Consider the following 18,830-nt stretch of genomic DNA (forward strand, 5'->3'; position numbering starts at 1 on the left):
GCTAAATCTATAAACTAGAAGCAGATATGACGATAAACTGCAAACACTTCCCTAAACTTTGACTTGTCTTTGCGAATACGACTGAATCGACGTTCCCGATACAGGTACTACGATGATGCGTCCTGTCGCGACGACGATCAACACTCGAATGTCCTACCGAGGTCGTCTTCAGGAACTTCGCTGGTGTCCGGAGGAGCTCCTCGTCATTCCTAAGTCTGCGAAGGCAGCCACCAGCAAGGTCAACATCAAAATGAGCGGCAATTGCATGATCGTCCTTGTTGGGTCAAACAATATACAATTTTCGTTGCCTGTTATAGTATATAATCTAAAGAGCTTCTGAGAGGTATGGTTTATCAGGTTAATGAATCGCAATCGATTACCGTATAGTTTAGGTCTACCAAACCGCACCAAATCGATCATCATTCTGTAAAATAATTATCTTTGTGGTATGTGAATTACGGATGTCGATATGGAATTAGACTACATCCGTCGAGTTTTTGTGATGAATTGTGTGTACGCAGTGCGTTAAGGTCTTATTTGCATATGATAATCCGATAATGTGACTTTGAAATCTATTTTCGTTCGGAAGACAGTTCGCAAATTCGTAGACTATGTTGTTGGTCCATAAAATCATTACTCCATTTCGTTGATTCGCGATATCAATATTACCATTTCATGTCGAAGTTCTTTCCAACTTGATAATTGACTAGAGAGATAATAGACCAATAATTTGACATTTTACTGAATCACAAGTCCGCCTACTTAATATAAATATGGACGCTGAAGGCAGGATTGTTACAATGTTACATAGGATTTGTTATCAATTACAGAGGAAAGTCGTGATATTGATATTAATACTGGCGATCGAGACACGCTCGCTTTCAGAGCGATATCGTTAGTCGCCGCCGCAACCGGCTGTGAACTAATAGGTGAACGATACAAAATTTCTAGCATGACATAACATCGTTGGGTTATATTTTTCATCTGAACAAGTCACAGACAATGTACAATGCGATAAGCCACATTGCGATGTCATGAACAGATAGGAGGATGTCAAACGACACGCATCGGTAGCGATCCTTTACTCTAACATCCACCTCGGCCTAGAGTCCCCGACGATTTCACGGTTTTTTTCGATGTTGATCTTTTTTGAAGCCGCGGCTCTTTCCATTCCTTGTGGGTGCTTTCTTTCGTCGGGTCTTTTACTGTTTTTTTTTTTTTTTTTGTCGCCGTTAGAACGGCAACGGCGCAGGAAAGAGGAGTCCAGATAAATCTCCGACGGGAACCGGTCCTTCAGATTGGTGGGCGCTTATCGTAACCACTACACCATCATTTTTTTGCAATCATGCATTGTCGTTATGAGCATGTGAGGAACGGAATAATGAACATTTTTTGTAATTGCATGAACAATCAAGTTCACGTATTCTCAAACTGTGGGGCATGGCCAATTGGTGGGCCACAGAGCTATTTGGAAAATTGTGAAATTAGTAAAAGTTTAGTAATATTTGTTTTGTTATTCGCTCAAACAGATATCTTCATATCATTGAATTCTACATAAAGCAGACTCTAATGCAGTGGTTCTCAACCTGTGGGGCGCGCCCCCCTTTGGGGGCGTGGGAGGCTCTCAGGGGGCGCGAGAAATTGACAAAGTCTTTATAACTTGTGACTAAACATGTGTTACACAATTATTCTGAAAATACGATTGTTGAAGATTAAAGTTATTGCGTATTCAAGGAAGCTTGCCAAACTCAAACTCTTGCAGTCGCGCTCGACGGAGTATAGGATTATTTCCACTTCATTTGAGCAACTTTTTGATATTCTTTGAAGATTTAGTGCAATTCCCACGTGTAAATCATTCATTACTTCTTTGCTTTGGCAGTAGCCTAAAGCTCGGTGCCCTGGGTGGCTGTTGTTAATAGCCTAGCTGGCGAACTGTACTCCCTAAGACAGACTTAGGCCCTTTTCATACCGGATTTACGAAATTCTTTCGGGAACAAGTTCCGAAACAGGCGATGTTCACATAGAGAAAAAATTACCGGAACAGTTCCGGGAAAAGGACGCGTTCATACCTATTTAGAGTTACCGCGAACTTATGTTCACACAGGTCGTGTTTTCGATAAATTCGCGGGAAATTATGGCCAGTATGAACGCGATTCTCCGTAACTGTTGATAGTTACGAAACCATGTCTGTGGGGTGTTCCAGTTGTAATACGCTTGAGGAAAACAATGTGGGAGAGGCATATACGTGAGATGCGGAGAAGTTGGCTCCAACTTTTAGCTATGGGATGTTGCGGATATGCCTTCTCGAAGTGTACGGGACTCTATACTCAATATATGTATCAGTAATATAGAGCCCGAGTATGTTCCTGACTTGTATATTATCAACCGAATCTGAGAGCAGAAACTGGAAGCCAGCAAAGAGGATAGAGTCCTGGAATGAAAACAACCACCGATCAGGCGATCACATCTGCGTACGAGACTACGAGGTACGACAAAGTCAGTTTATCTTTGTGATTGCTGTATAATGGTTTGGGTAAATCTAATCTTATGTACACTGTACAGAGAAACCAGGGAAATCGAGAAATTCGTGGGAGAAACATTTGGTATACTCTGCGACGAGCTTCCAGACCATAACGAAAAGCAGCAAGCAAATTACACGAACTCGATTTCTCTTGCTTGCTGAGTAGCTGTCGCTCTTTGGCGGCTAGCCAATGAGGCCAATCGTTTATAGATCCAGGTAAACATCAGATGTATTTTTAGAATGCAACTGTCACAAGTTGATTTTAATAAAAATTGCTGGTGCCTAGTAGGGCTAGCCACAATGATTCGAATACTCGAATCTGAATCGAGTATTAACATTATTGATTCGAGGCGAGTAGTAAAATACTACTTTTCGAGTAGGCTACTGAAATTATACTGAAAGTTGATTTACTAACGAGAATTATACCATAGTTTTGATGAACTTTACCACTGAGTAAGCCTTGAAACCGTGATTGGCCGTGTCACAACATACGACATATAGTGCAAAGCTACGAACGTTGCTGGAAATAACACATTTCCGAAGTCATGACCATCCCATATACCACTGTCAAGCAGTGCAATGAAAACGGTATGGTCGAAAAAACATTAAAGTATCTTTAATGTGACGGAAAATAGGTGTTATGTTCTTTATGGTGGCATAAAAAGTAGCCTACACATATGAATTTTTGTCATGGTACATTGTGTTGTGATGTCATCATGATGATACTTGACTCGAAGCGTAATAAGTGATTCAGAATCGAATCACTCAGGTACTCAATTTTGCCCAGCCCTAGTGCATAGTAATATTTTTATATTTGTCATGGCGGAATGTCAGCCCGTTTTTGCGTAGCATACCACTGCAAAAAGGTCAGACAAATTTGGTCTTGAATCATTATGTCAGAAAAAGAAGTCTGAAAGACCAATTGTTCTTGCCAAGTAGGCTACTTTCTGTCTCAAAAGTAAGACCCAAATTGATGGAAAATAGACTCAAAACTGGAAACTGAGCAGTCAACATAATGACTTGACTCGAGTCATAGAACCATGAATCGAACTCGGCGCTCTGCTCGATGACTTGGACTCGGTGGTAAATTGAAAATGACTCGACTTTAATCTAGTCAAAACTATTGAAGTGGGATCGACTTGTGACTTGGTTACAACCCTGCTCACTTATTTTAATGAGACCATATTTGTATATTTTTGTGGTGTAGTCAGACATGTACATCAACCTACTCATTTAGTTACTTTTATTAGTTACTAAAACTATATAAGTAGTTCTAGTTGGGGATTTGAAAAAGTGAATAGTTTCTGGTTCTAGTTGCGGATATTTGAAAGTGAGTAGTTCTAGTTCTAATTGCAGATTTTGAAAAGTTGATAGTTCTAGTTCAGGGCCGGCCAACCCGTGGCCCGCGAGTGAATTTTCGAAATTAGTAGTATTAGTATTAGTGTGCCGATAACTCTTGAAAAGAGGCACCCGAAAAGTCTTCGAGTTAATAAATATTATTCTACAATGGATATTGTATTGAAAGCTATATTCAAGTTCTGTACCACGAACCAGCTATTCAAAAATGCATTGCACAGATTGTGTATTTGCAAGGCCAATCAAAAATTTGATTAGTCTGGCCGCAACACTTGAGATGTGATGACTGAAATATCAGTTCCGACGAATTGGTAGATCTTCGTACACTACAATAAAGCAGAATACTTTGAGATAGATTTATCAAAAGTAAAAATTTTCTACACGGTTAGCGCAACATGTTGTCACTCGATTTCTTGCTTTTAATATTGTTATCCCTTTGTGAAAATGAAAGAACGCCTAATGTATCAGATTGAGTCTAACATTATTCTCGGTTACAAGGCAAAGTGTCGTTGAACATATGCGACCTTGCGTTTGCGCTCTCAGAAAGGCCGTCGACTTTGAAACCTAGGCTCAAAATGATTGCCGCATGTTGGACGAAGCTTTCGATATCGATATGTTCAGGTGCCGAATAGTCCAGTCCTTGCAAACTGAGCCCAGCGATATACACCAGGCTTCCAATATAGTCCAGTGACAATATTATTAATTTATCACTTCAAAAAATGTTTGCGACTAGTGGCCCGCAAAATAGTTCGTCAATCGAATGTGGCGATTTGGCTGAAAAGGTTGGCCACCCCTGTTCTAGTTGCTAGTTTAAAAAATTGAGTTCTAGTTAAAATTGCGCATTTCGGAATTCCAGTACTTTGTACAAGTCTGAGCGCTGTGGGTGGATAAAAAATTACCACAGCAACATTTGTACCAAACATGCATTTGCTGCATTCAAGTTTTTCAGGATGAATTCATGATTGGGAGCCAGAGGGTTGCGTACTAGCCTACATAACTGATGACGCAGCCTATCCCTTTCAGCCCCGGCTCATGAAGCCTTTTCCCTGAAACACAGAGCATAAGCTAAAGCTAGTTTCAAATATGTAATATAAATTTCCTTTCTGCTACCCTTAAAATTCACAATTGCTTTTTCAGAAACTTAGCAAAGCACACTTGAAGATTTTGGTCGACTGAAGGCGCGGTGTTCGGCTTTGCTCAGAAACTGCAATCCACCAAGGGCAGAATGATACAGAGGATGGTATACGCAATGAAGACAAGACCTGGTGGTGATCCAAGTATCGCTGGCCCAGACGTCGGAAATGCCCTGTGTGACTTTCTCAATAAACAATGCTCTAGCTTAACCAGATGTGTTTGTGCTGTTTCATTTTATTCATGAGAGAAACTATAACTTAATGCACACTTGCACAGTTCCACCTTTTTCATCAGTATCCTCCATCTAGACCTGCGAAAAGATCAGATTAAGTTACACTTGCCTAACAAAGGAAGACTTGGTTGCAACAAGAAAATGAAGGCATAGGGTAAAACCAAATTATGGCTTGGATGATGTACGATGGTTTACCAGCCCCTTGGTACAATTTCAATTTTGGTTAGTGATTCAGAGCTAGGGACATCATTCTCTGCTGCCACTATCAAGGCAGATGTTACTGAATCCCCTTTTCAGTAGGTGTATACCACGGTGACTAACCTACGCACAGCATATCCGTGGTTAGAAACTTGCCTTTGATGTAACAAATTTGGTAAGGGTTAAGATCACCTACCCAATTAGTGTTGAAGTCCTAAAGTTTTCTGGCAACTCACCCAATGGGCAATACTGCATCATTTGGAGATGGTGTTCTACCTTTTTAGCCGTGCTGCTCTGATAACAAAACCTCACAAAATAGAAGCTGAGTAGTAGTCAGTGACTAGGTATTGTGAGCTTACAGAATATAAATCCAAGAATAATGCATTCCCAACACCATTACACAAGAAGACCAAAATGCCGCAGGTAGCTGACCTCGAAATACAAGCAGCCTGAATGAACAGCGCGTTACCGTAACTAAAAGTTTGATTGACAGCGTTCCGGGAACCCAGCTGCGCCATTCGTGTTCATACTCAGTCGGTCCCGTAAAAATCTCCGAAAATAAGCGCGTTCATACCGCCCCGAAACACCTGTGTTATGTTCACATAGAGGGGTTCCGGTAAACATTTTCGAGAAATGTTATTCCCGGAACCCCGGTATGAAAAGGGCCTTAGATGCAATATAGGTTGCCCGGTTTCGCCATCAATTAGGCTACCCTAAATCAACACAAATTAATTAAATTCCAAAACTGATCGTATTTAACATGGCAGGACAGAACAACGCCGTGCTCTCTGTAGTCACTACCAACATTAGGATTGGTTTCAGTGCAACCTACCTTGAAATACATTGGTGTACTATTCAATGTTTATTTGCTATTTTCAAACAAGTTTGGGGAAATTTGTCGGAAATGTAAAAGACTCAACAACAGTAATGCGGATTCAAACTTGGCGTAGGATATACCTTATGTATACTATTAGATCAGGGGTGGGCAACCTGCACCCGCACGGTCGCATGCTGCAGTAGAAGGGAATTTGTGCGGCCGTCGTCGCCTAATTCAATTAGAATCTGTTGGCGGCCGTAGACATGCAAATTGAAATTACGAATTCACTCCCGGATTTTTGAGGGATTTTAATTCATCGTGAAAATTTCTTCGCGCTCCGCGCAATTCAACACGACTTCATTTTTCGATTTTATTATAGTAGCGCCCTTCTCAATCTGTGCCGAAATGGGAATCGTCAAGAAATAACCGCATTCAACGAAGTGACTAGTAACAATTGGCCCACCCGAAGATGCATTAGCATTTATAACTTGACCTAAATTCTTGAATGCACTCCCTCCATCCACTCTATCGATGAATCTTATCACAGGGGCTGAGGAAAGATAAATATTTGGTAGTATTATGTGATACTGCTACTATTAATAACGGAATTCATTCTCGGCTCTGAAAAATTTTCGCGCTTCGCGCGACAGTATGCAGTCCCAGCAACTATTCATAACATTGCCACTCGCAATTTCGGTGCGTACAATAGGCCGTTATGAAAATTAGAATATATTCCGGAGTTGCCCGTGAATGGATATGGACAGTTTACCATAGGTATTTTGCTTCCGGATATTTCATTGAGGCTATGCCCAGGAATGCGGCCGTGATTAGCAAAAAGGTGGCGCACCTCTGTAATTTTTGACATGACGATAAGTGCAGTGGGGTCAGGGGGCGCAATATTTTTGACAATCGCCAAGGGAGCCGCATGTCCAAAAAGGTTGAGAACCGCTGGTCACTCGAAGGAAAGGTATAGTTAACAGCCTATGGGTTTTGTCCAGCATAGTTAAGAAATTAATGTCTTTTTCTGATGTCGCACAATACTGTTCAAATTGCAAATTCCGTAGTCGAGTTCAATATAGCTCTGTGTGCGAGACGTTCGATTTCTTTTGAGAAATATTTTTCCAGGTTTAGCTTTGGCTTTAAAAGTTTACCTAATAGCCTATCCTTCTGGGGTACCCTATCCTTCTGGGGTACAAAGTCGAATCAAACAAGATAATTTCACTTATGTTCCTGCTACTTTTATTATCGTTTATAACAAAAAATGGTCAATTCGGTCTGCTTTGCTTCATACAATTGCTTGTGAACTGATACAATGTTCCGTACAATGCAGCTTTCCTACCAATGAATCCCTGAAAGAAAGATGGATAAAATGTATTAGAAGAAAAGACTGGGTGCCAGCAAGATCGACGGTCATCTGCTCTGAGCATTTTCCAGAAAGTGATATTTACCGTGTTGGCGGGAGAATTTGTTTGAGGAAGAATGCCGTACCGACAAGATTTCCGAACTTTCCAATATATATGAGGTCAAAGGTACGGTAGACAGTGACAATATATTTATAAAGTTTGAGTTCCAATTACTATACCTTTAGTTTAGCCCGAGTTGACGTAAAATTCACAAATTTTAGGCTTCCAACAACCGACAAGTGAGACCTGCAGCAGTTCCAGATAAGAAACGGCATTATGAAGCACGAACCGCTGAAGTAGGTCTTCACGACCACAGCTACTGTGCGCATACGTCTCCTCAGAAAGTCATTCAACAGCAACGCCGTAGAATGGCAGAAATTGAAAAGAGGTTGCCTGCAGCCAGAATGAGGACATGTAGTCTGAAAAAAGTGAAAACTCTTGATAAGGTCATTGCATCTCTTAAGAAGAACGCTTTGATAAGCGATATGTGTGGAGAGGTAATGTCACAAAAATTCAGTGGTCTACCAAGTGAGCTCTTGCAGCGCGTATGAAGCTACAAGCTGGGGGGAGCGGAGTCAAATACTCTAAAGAACTGCAATTATTTGCGATGACGCATCGGTTCCGCTAAGGCATAAAATTTTGTGCGTCAGAATTTGCTACTTGCTCTTGCACACCCATCCGATTGTGATAAGACGCTGGTATGGAAACTTCCCGCGGAGCCTGGCTTCACTCGTATTGCATTTTCTGCTATCAGAGGAAAAGTAGAGGCATCAGCAAATCCTGGATTATGCTCGATAATGATGGATGAAATGTCGATCCGCAAACAGTTTTTTTTGGATGAAAAACGATACCGAGGATATGTACTGACTGTGAGGATGATGATTCTTTTGCCTCTTGCTAAAGATGCATTAGTTTTTATGGCTGTTTGTATCAATTCATCCTGGAAGATCCCACTTGGATACTTTTTCATTAATGATTCAACAGGATCGGAACGAGCAAATTAGGTCAGAATTTGCATGAACAAGCCTAATGAAACAGGTGCAACTGTTGCTTCATTGACATGTGACGGACCTTCCTGTCACTTCGCAATGCTTTCTGCATTAGGGGCAAATATATCCTCCAGGAACACTGTGTCTAGTTTTACTAATCCATATTTATCCGATCTTCAATTCCAAGTAATTCTGGATCCTTGTCACATGCTCAAACTAATCAGAATCTGCCTAGCAGAATGGGGTACTTTGCAAGATGTAAGTGGTCATCAAATTTCTTGGAATTTCATCATTTTACTGCGAAAACTCCAGGCATCAGGAGGCCTGAGACTTGGCAATAAGCTGAAGAAGTGTCATGTTGAATGGCAGCAAAAAAGATGAAAGTCAATTTGGATGCTCAAAACATTCAGCAGGAGTGTTGCAGATGCAATCGAATATTGTGACAAGAACCTCAAAATGAGATGCTTTCGGGGTAGTGCCGCTACTCTAAAGTTTTTGCGGAGTTTTGATCGCCTTTTTGACATACTCAATTCGAGAAATCCGTTTGCAAAAGGGTATATTTCCTCTTTTACGGAGTCAAACCAGCACTTGTGGCGTCCGTTCATGTCTGAGATGATGCCAAATTACAGGACCTCTCGGTAAAGTCTATTGCTGAATCTCGAAGGAAAACAGGATTCCTTGGCGACGTAAAGGCTATCGCCATCAATTGAGTTATGTCTTTTTATGTTGTTTTAATAGAATAGTCATTCAATACATTGGGATTCTCATATAACTGAAGCTGGTGTTTCTGAAAACGAAAATTCCGCCTTTTTGTACGAGACAGTACAGCGCGGTATTTCGTGTGATCCCAGAAATGGTTGATCTAAAACCAGGTTGAAATGCTTCATATAGTAGGGTAGGCAAGTATCATGTGGGCAGAAACTGCGTGTGAAATGTTTACTTGCTCTAGTTTTATTTCTAATTTAATTTCTGGTTTCATGAAAATGCTACAGGAGAATTGGATACTGTAGTGCAAAGCGACCCAAGCTTGCTGTACACACGTAGGTGTAGCTATAAGTGTAATTCTTATCTAATTCCGCAAACTGTAGATGTAATTCTGATGTAATTCGGAAATTCTCATCTAAGTCGGAAAACCTAAAAAGGATATAGTGGTCCGAGTCCGGTTGGGACGCCGTGGCTGTGCCAGACTCTTCGTCGACAGCGTCCCGGCATGACAGCCTAGTCGTTTTGGTCGCGTGCGCAGTCAAGCAAAATCGGTAACCTAACAGAGAACAACCGCAGGTATCCTCGGGCGCCATGTTGCCTTCTCTTTCGAAACCTCAATTACATCGTTTCGTTGTATTCTGGTGTAGTGATCCGATAAAATTAATGCACATGCACAGATTGCTGTAGCCAACATAGCCTCAATTTCAGGCATTTGGCAATTCTAGCTTCATCTGAATAAGGATCCATGCATTTCTCGTTTCTATCATTCATCATTCAATCTCATTTGATCACTTCTGCAGAAATCGCTACCCCATATTGCTACACATAGCTGACATATCCTTACTTTCACTTTCTGAGATTAATTTAAATACGCTGAAACAATGAATACGTAGAATAACCATAAGACGGTATTCAATTGATTGCAGCAGTGCCTTTTGTAATTTCACATGATGTTGAATTTTCTCCATCAGCTATATTCACAGCCACCACGCAGTTGGCAGTTACAGCATTCACATCAGCACCGTCGCAGTAAGAAGATTTTCAATCCAGGTTAGGGTAATTCCGAGGCAATCTTCGGTAATAACTTCAAGCTGGCAATCGTAGATGCTCTTACTTCCTATAGAATGAAAGATGGTTGAGCTGGCGATATCCCTCCCAATCTTTTGACAGCTTGGTTATTTTCCTACACGTAAAATATGCCCGTTTGTTGCTATCCAACATTTCTAATAAAAGCAAATTGCAACGTGCGTTTGTATCATCGCATACACGGTGACCTGAAACTGAAGGTAAGGATTAGGAAAGCATCAGAAAGCTCCCTCAGGATTAACGGTATCATACCCAAGTCAAATTGTCAATGCCATGGCAATCACCTTATCCAAGTAATTGTGAAAAAGGCACTTAAGCGGCCATCGAAATTTCTTATCAGAAGTAGCCTACTTTTATTTGGCTGGATACGAGTAAAGCAATCTACATCAGGAATATAACCGCAAATAAAGACATACGTTAACACATAGATAACCTTAGTTTACCACGAACAATCGAAATCAATACCTCCAAGCCTTGTACTGCACCCATAGGCGCAATAAACACTACCACCAGAAGGAGACATATTTGACATGTCGAACAATACAGATAACACCGATATAAACACGAGATATTGGGATGAAACAAATCCTGGATGTTACGGTGATTATTCATTCAAAGCTCCATTCGTATAAAATACTACAAACCCGTTATGAATCAAATATATTTAAACACCGGATGCTTTTCCATAAGCTCCTGTACTAAATCGTCCAGCTTACTACCCACAATGCAACTGCTTCTAGTGATCGTGCAAATATCGCGAGTAGCGCACTCCAGTGTTTATATAGCTCAGTGGAATATAACGATTTGCAATCATAAAATGGGCGAATGTGAATTAATTGATAAGCTCGCAGACACGACAGACAATTTCCACAAACTCATTTGAGTCTGCGGAATCGGGATTTTATCCACTGTTATATCCTGAACTACAACAATAATTTTCAATCAATCAAGATCCACGGCCGACACGCATTTGCTTTGAATACAATTGTTTAGCACGAAATATCCAAATCGAAAGCATATTAATTCTATAGCATACTGTGCAATACTTTATGTGAAAAATCCATAGTCTCTGCGACCCCGAGTCTCGGAAGCCACTACTATACAAGGATGTGATCGATTTGTCAAAATTTATTCCAGTCGTCGACGACGATGTACACTTGAATACAAATACGCTTACATGCAAGGGCAAGACTCCATCAATTGTCATTGCAAGGACCAAATATATCCATCTTCTCATGGATGCGACTGGATTGCTTATCATCATGTCAATCAGACTATAACCTACCAATCAAAGATAAAAATGTCGATCTATATCTCGGGTTAAAGTTCGATGAGTTGTATCTGGGGAAATATGATTAGTGTATTTTCACGGGTGGTAACGTCGAACATACATGAAACGATAAGAAATCCTAGTCTGCATATCATCCTGTACCCTTATACCAGTGACGTGCGGTGAGGTTCATGACTGGTGAGGCACTGACACCCCCCGCCGCACACACAAGTAAAGTACTTGATAAAGATAAACAAATATGTGAATACGAATAGCAGCAAGAGAAACGGGTAGGCGAGAGCGCTTTCTTTGCACACTGCTAGCCGTTACAATTATGCATTCTATTCAAATTGTTTCCCTTAGTGAAATATTCAGTTATATACAGATTGCCCAACGAAAAGGATGAAACGAAAAGCATAAAAATATGTTATTTAAGGTCCTATAATTTCGTTATATATTCTCTATTGCCCTTTTCTCGTCCAATATCTTTTTTAAAAGATTGAAATGGCCACTAACTAACTATGTCACTCACTAACATCAAACTTGTTTAAAGACATGATCCAGATTGTGGAAAATCAGGGTTAGAATAATGATTTTGATTGAGGATGCAGATTGCCTTGAATTAAAATTTGCAGATCTATAAAACCTACAAGGTTAGCTGATTGAGTTGGCGACCTGTTTCTTATCGCATTAGCCATATATACACACGGATGCAATCTAGGCTATTCCTCGTCATCTGTTCCATGTAAGCGATGTCTTACAAAAGCCTGGAAGTGGACCATGTTACAAGTTGACAGATATGAAATCGTATCAATATAGAATATCTGGTTCAGATGCAGTTTATACCCTTTGTTACACGGGGAACACTGAATGAAATTCGAGAGAATGGTAGTCAAAGAAGTGTAATATGACGAAGCATATATTTTATTAAAGTTTACCTGATCTCATATGGAACAAGTGAATTTAACACCAATAAAATTTGATGTGAAAGCGTAAAAAATGGTGGAAATGTGAAGTGTAATAATCTAAACGTGAGGCATTAATGTAGTATTCGTGTACCGAGGGTAATTACTAGGAACAAACAAAAACGAACAGGGGTATAATCTGTCGGCCATTTTAATTGAATCGAAATATGAACTCGCCGCCGCGGCTATATTCAGCGACCTGCGGCAACATTTTTTAAATCTAGCTTGATGGAATGACTAAGGTTAGCGCTTAATGTGCGATGCAAATTCAGGAAATTAAGGAGTCAAATTTCATAACCGTTAACATACGGTGACTCGAATGATATGCGACGTTGAATTCCCAGCCGGTCAAGATTCGCCTAAGCCAATTACAATCCAGGGTTTTGGTTACGCGATAATTATAATACGGGTATATCAAATAGCTACGGCATATGAGAGCTACGCGTAATATAAGAATTGCGCTGCGGCTGAAAGGAATACACGACCTTTTGAATTGCTGTTGAAAGTAGTCCAATAAATTCATGTCGGGAAAACCAACAATGGTACGTGATCCTAAATTTGAACCCAATTTGGATTTTTATTTACGCCGGTGATCAGTACAGTATGTTGGCAATCGTTGGCATATGACGTCGCATGTATTTGACACAACGCGCAAGAATATATGTATTCTGATTTCGCCCGTACAAGGAAGATACAATAATTGCCAAATTATTGGTGCGGTACTCTCTATATGCTACGTACGCACATGAGCGATGGCGTAATCGCTAGACTGGATGTTCTGAAGCAGCAGAGACCACGATGGGGACGCATGGGAGTGAGAGGCAATGAAGATGACAGCGAGAGAGAATGATAAAGACGTTCCCAACAAGACAAAGAAAAAAAAAGCAAAGACCAATGAACTTTATGAAATTCATGTCGTGGGGCACAAGGCCTAGAAAGGCGATAAGCCCCACTGTGTTGTGCCTATCAATACAATACAATACAATATCTGTGGGCTACTGATTCTTGTCGGTTCTATACACATTGTACCAGCTTGATGTCACGGGTCAACGCTTCATCTATAATTAACACCGTGCAGTGCATGGCATTGAGTTATGCCGTGAAATGTTGATGCGGCGCGAGACTTGCGGTGGCGCGAGTTCTGAGTTTGTTCAAGTAGTTTGAATTCAAGTAGATTTACTGAGCGGACTTTTTCGGGCGTAATCACATCGCGGATCGAATTTCGAACCATCGGGGTTTGTAATCCTGGTGACAGAGGTCGCGACAATGTGGCCATATTTAGGAGTGACAGTCCTGAACTTCCAAGGTGCCAAGGTACAAATTCTCATAATGGATGCCAGATACTGCGAAATTGGCAGTAGATATCTGATGTGAGCCAACTACACTGGTTTGCTGGTTGGTTGCGCAACATGAAATAACGATATTGTCATGTGTTTGCTGTATAATAAACCCGCGTGAACCTACTTCCACTTCCTGACTAGGAGTTTCGAGAACAATTGATCTAGGGTAACTGAAATATAATGAACCCACGCCCAGCTACGTATCTCATGCGCCCGGTATAATTCTATAAAAAAAAACTATTTGGCATTTATTTATTCCTTCAAGGAGCTTCTTGGAGGTACAGAACTTCAATATACAATTAAATAGTATATTCATAATGAAATGAACCCGAATATTTTCGGCTGACACTCGTCAGGGGTAATCGTCAGCAACTAGTGGAGAATTGGAAGGAGCATTGTATATCAACAATCGCCTTCGAGGCAAACCGAAAGGAACATACCCCTTGCTCCAGTAACCAGAAATGTCAACTATAAGGCAACACTTTTCGTCATAAGGACAGGAGTGTTTCACGAATCTTGACCGCATGCAAGTAATCTGATCTTAGCATCGCGACATTGTATCTGATGTGAATCTTGTGCGCCATTAGTGGTGCGTGCGAATAATTTCAAGGACCATGATTTACGAACAGCGACTGGCCAAGTTATACCCTGAGAATAGCGTAAGGAGAGGCCGGGTTGTCAATAAAGGATCCATGAACTTGTTATGCCTCAATGTAACGTAAAAAGAACAATTGTTAAAACATATGTTGTCAACTTATGTACCAAAATCCAGTTTATGAAAGCCTCGATTGAATTCTGTGTGCGCATAATGAAACAACAGCGCCCGCTGGCGGCCTGAAGAAATAGATGAGCAATAGGGGTCCTTTTGATAAAAAAAGGGGGGCTAATTGTGGTTCTCAAAGTCGGCGCTTCAACCAATTATGGGCCAGCCAAGCTAAGGTCGTACAGGGTATGCCTCTGACGCCTAAAAATACTAGGATCCCGGAGTTCAAGCTAGGCTTCGCATGAAAACCCGAATTGAAGAATTCTTGTTGTTAGATGTTGTTGTGTGTTGGTTGCTGAGTAAGCTTGTAAAAGGACTGACAACCCAAAGGTAATGTATTTCCCTGAGCGGGGGAAAGGTGATTGCAGCGAGCGAGGTACTGCAATGTATTGGGTTGGCACGGAATCAAAATGGCGACGAATGTTCTATCCAAATAAGGAGCCGAGCACGAGTCGTGACGCTTGGTCATTTCTGTTCGCGCACGAAGTCGTTATAATGGGTCATTTATGATGATGAGGGAGATTAACTTGTACACGAAGTCGTGCCATTTTAGTAGCTGATAGACCCGAAAACAATTAGTTAATGGCCACAGCTGGAACACGAATAATTACTCATAAAAAAATATAGAAAGAAATAACTTTCACGAACTAGGCTTGAAATTCATAGCCAGCTGTGGCAGGGGAAGTCTTTGTTTGTTTTTGAATCAGAAATGCATATAAGCAGCCTCAAATCACCATCTATCCAGTCCGATCTGGACTCGCAACAAGAAGCAGAAGGAATTGAAGCTTAAGAAAGAACGCAGCTACGCGTGGAACAAGGTGGGCATTCTTGCACCGAGGCTACGTCAAAGATCACAGCACCGAGTTGAGTACCTTTAAGAAATATTTCATGTGGCAGCGCTAAACGTAGTTGCAGTCCTAGAAGGTTGGAACTTTGCTCGGCTGTCTACGCGCTTGAAGTAGTGCGCACCAAGTCGCTTTGCTCTTGCACCCTGTAAAGATAAGATTTAGTACACCGAATATGATCCCGATTGTAAAAAGCCGGCCTGTGCTTTCTTTGGGTACCATTTCGATTGTCATTGACCATGAGGATCCTTTCAGTTTGAATTCGAGCCTCTGGGATCGCAGATACGAGCGGATTATGGTGGAGGTTACGGACACAGCTTGCGGGCCATGTCTACCCATAGTTCACTCTGAGATCGCTGTGGAAATCCCGGCAAGTTTCGCCATAACAAGATTTTAAAATTACAAATTACGGCCGGCATGCATGAAGTTGTGAGTTTTTTTTTCGTATCGAACGCAAGATACTATCATAAGTAATTTGGATTTTTCCGAAGGTTGTAAGATTCTCGTTTGTGGAAACCCGTCGAAGGGGACCCACTTGAGATTAATATATTAATATCCCTATTAATAATGCCGCGGCCGCAGCACCTCCAAGACTTGGGAGAGAGGCCCGCGAGCATGTCCGAATTGGCGCCTCTGGATAGAACAGGGAGGCGTGAAATGATAAAGTAAATAATTTGTTAAGGTAGGCCTTGGAGCCATGACGGCTACCGTAAGTGTGGGAAGGTGTCTGATTTGGTGCATGCTAATTATTGCTTTTCAATAACCTTTTTTGGCGATTACTGTCAACAGGTACCCGGGATCATCAATGTCCGAATATTATTATGTAGGGTTATCCTGGAAGACTAGGCTGGGAAATGCGCTGGGTCCCGCTTAGAGGTGTTGCGTTCACTACGGCGATTTACGAGCGCGGCCGAGCAGACCTTACACTAAGTAAGGAATATGAACCTGCCACCCGGTGGGTTCGTATCAGCTTCAAATCGGAAGTAAGTCAGGTTGAATAAAATAATTATGGCACGTTTTTGGTAGCTGGCAACCTCCAGACGGGCGATTAGTCCCTGGAGCAAAGCCTTCATTGCGAGCTTGTGGACAAATTCGAGCGGCACGATGGACTGGGCCCTTATTGTCTCGAGTTCAAGATGGGCTTTGCTCCGAAGCATAGTTAGTTAGCGAATAAGTTAGGTAGGAGCAATCCCAATTTAGACGATTGCTCCTATGGCAATCCGTGGGCCCAGGGACAGTAACTCGCCTCGGTAGCGGGAAGCCTTACGCCTACGCAAATAGGTGCAGTAGGATCCACAGAGCTGGCCTTGCATAGCCGCTCGCAGGACCATTGTACATACCGAGCGAGTTCTAGGCTACGGCCTGGGGAAATTTTGTAGAGCGGAGATAGTATAGATAGGCGAAATCAAGGAACGTAACGCCCCAAGTTCGATACGAACCCTAAAATCCACAAGGGTGGAATAGCAACCTAGTAACACAGGGGCGGCCAATCCGTGGCCAGTGATAGGGTTTTGAGTGACCCGTGAGGTAATTTGCGAAATCAGTAATAACTGCACAGATTGTGAACTTACTAGGCCAACTGAAATTGACTAGTCTGGCCGCAACTGCTGATATGTAATGATTGAGGTATCAGTTAGCCGATCATATTTTGGTAGATCTCCGTACACTAAAGTGGAATAATTTGCGATAGGTTTATCAAAAGTAAAAATTTACTACACGCTTTGCGCAACATGTTGTCGCTCGATTTTTTGCTTTTAATAAGGTTACCTCTTCGTAAAAATGAAAGAACGCCTAATGTATCAAATTGAGCCGAACTGCATTTGCGATTACAAGATAGAGTGTTCCCCGCCGTTTGCGCTCACAGAAGGACCGTCGGCTATGAAACCTAGGCCTGGTCGAAGCTTTCGATAATAATATGTCAAGGCGCCGAATAGTCCATCCCTTTCAAACTGGCCCGCGACATAGTAATTAGTTATCACTAGAATGCGGCCCGCCGTTTCATAATGAGATTCAATCTGCAGTGCAGCACTGCATAAAAAAATGCGGTATTACTACGGTATAATAGTAACCTGCATCGTCTAAATCAATTACGTTATGCCTACACGAGTGTATGAACTGAGAAATGAAATGGCAACTTCCCTCGAAAACATAAATATCGCCGACGCATAATCTTGTACTCGAAAATGGGTATCTCATCTTGCTTTCCTGGTACGTCACATCTGAATAAATTTAATTTGCAACTCCAGGGGGAAACAACTAAGCGCGTGGGAGGTTGAGGCACATTCAAAACAAATCTGTGATTCTGGAAATGTCGACAGTACAAAGAAAATTATGCTCACTTTACTATACTGGAGAAAATCTAGTACTAATCACTACACTTGTACTGTGATGCGGAATTTAATGACTGAAAATTCTCCCGCTTTTCCTACGTTCCTTCTCTACAAAATGAATTCTGACTATTCAGTGCTCTGTTTAATGCGGACGCCAATACCATTGCCTGAAAATTTCAAATAGGCCTTTCTGAAATGCGATGCAGTTGAGTTGAATGACAGATTTCACACAAAGAGCATATCGACAAAGGGTACGTTCTTGAAATTGGTCTTTATCCCAGCTTGAATAGCAATGCAAAAGGAATTGCATCAGATTTTGGAAGCTCGTACGCCTGTGAACAATAGTTGCGAGCAATGAAATTCACGAAGAGCAAGCTAAGATCACGTATTTCTGGCGTCCATTTTGAATAGGGTCTGATTCTTGTTTCATTTGACTCGTTACTAGAAGTTGAAAACCTCTCACAGAGCAAGCTGCGTCAATTGCCACAATTATTCTGTGTTGTTAAGGTGTAAATACATGTGTCTTCTGATTGGTATGATTGAGATCGCAGCAATGTAGGATAATATACCGAAGTGAACGTAAAATATAGTACTAGGAAAAATTCCGGCCCGCCAAAAAAGTTGTTCACCTGAAATTTGGGCCGCGGCTAGCAAAAGGTTGCCGACCCCTGCTGTAAGGGTCATTTGACTTGATTCGAGGCATTGCGACTCTGCACTTTTAGACCAAAATTTGTTGAGTCCACCATCAAAATTTATGCTGGATCGGGGAGGCAAAAAAGGGGTTGACCTGCAATGGCCTGCATTGAGGATGTAATTTTCGGATCTTTATTTGGAAAAATAATGCGACTTGTAATATGGGACAAGTTTTCGTCCCGC

General features: G+C 41.5%; 3 long non-coding RNA genes across 4 annotated transcripts in view; 2 read left to right on the forward strand and 1 right to left on the reverse strand.

Moving 5' to 3' along the window:
* The window catches only part of LOC145457646 (uncharacterized), a 379,671-nt gene that overhangs the window by 152,996 nt on the left and 207,845 nt on the right, over positions 1-18,830 (forward strand). The window lies entirely within an intron of this gene.
* On the forward strand, positions 2,450-5,292 carry LOC145457458 (uncharacterized). Of its 2 annotated transcripts, XR_013920884.1 has the most exons (3): positions 2,450-2,496; positions 2,563-2,737; positions 5,015-5,292. It is a non-coding gene; the product is annotated as an uncharacterized LOC145457458 (long non-coding RNA). The 2 variants fall into 2 exon arrangements; XR_013920883.1 differs by lacking the exon at positions 2,450-2,496 and having other exon boundaries at positions 2,503-2,737.
* Positions 5,226-6,049, reverse strand: LOC145457457 (uncharacterized). Its single transcript, XR_013920881.1, has 3 exons — positions 5,801-6,049; positions 5,678-5,735; positions 5,226-5,321 (listed from the first exon to the last, which is right to left on the reverse strand). It is a non-coding gene; the product is annotated as an uncharacterized LOC145457457 (long non-coding RNA).

This window comes from Botryllus schlosseri, chromosome 15 (assembly GCF_051294905.1).
Source record: "Botryllus schlosseri isolate E-star chromosome 15, Bs_hap1, whole genome shotgun sequence".
Classification (NCBI taxonomy): domain Eukaryota; kingdom Metazoa; phylum Chordata; class Ascidiacea; order Stolidobranchia; family Styelidae; genus Botryllus; species Botryllus schlosseri.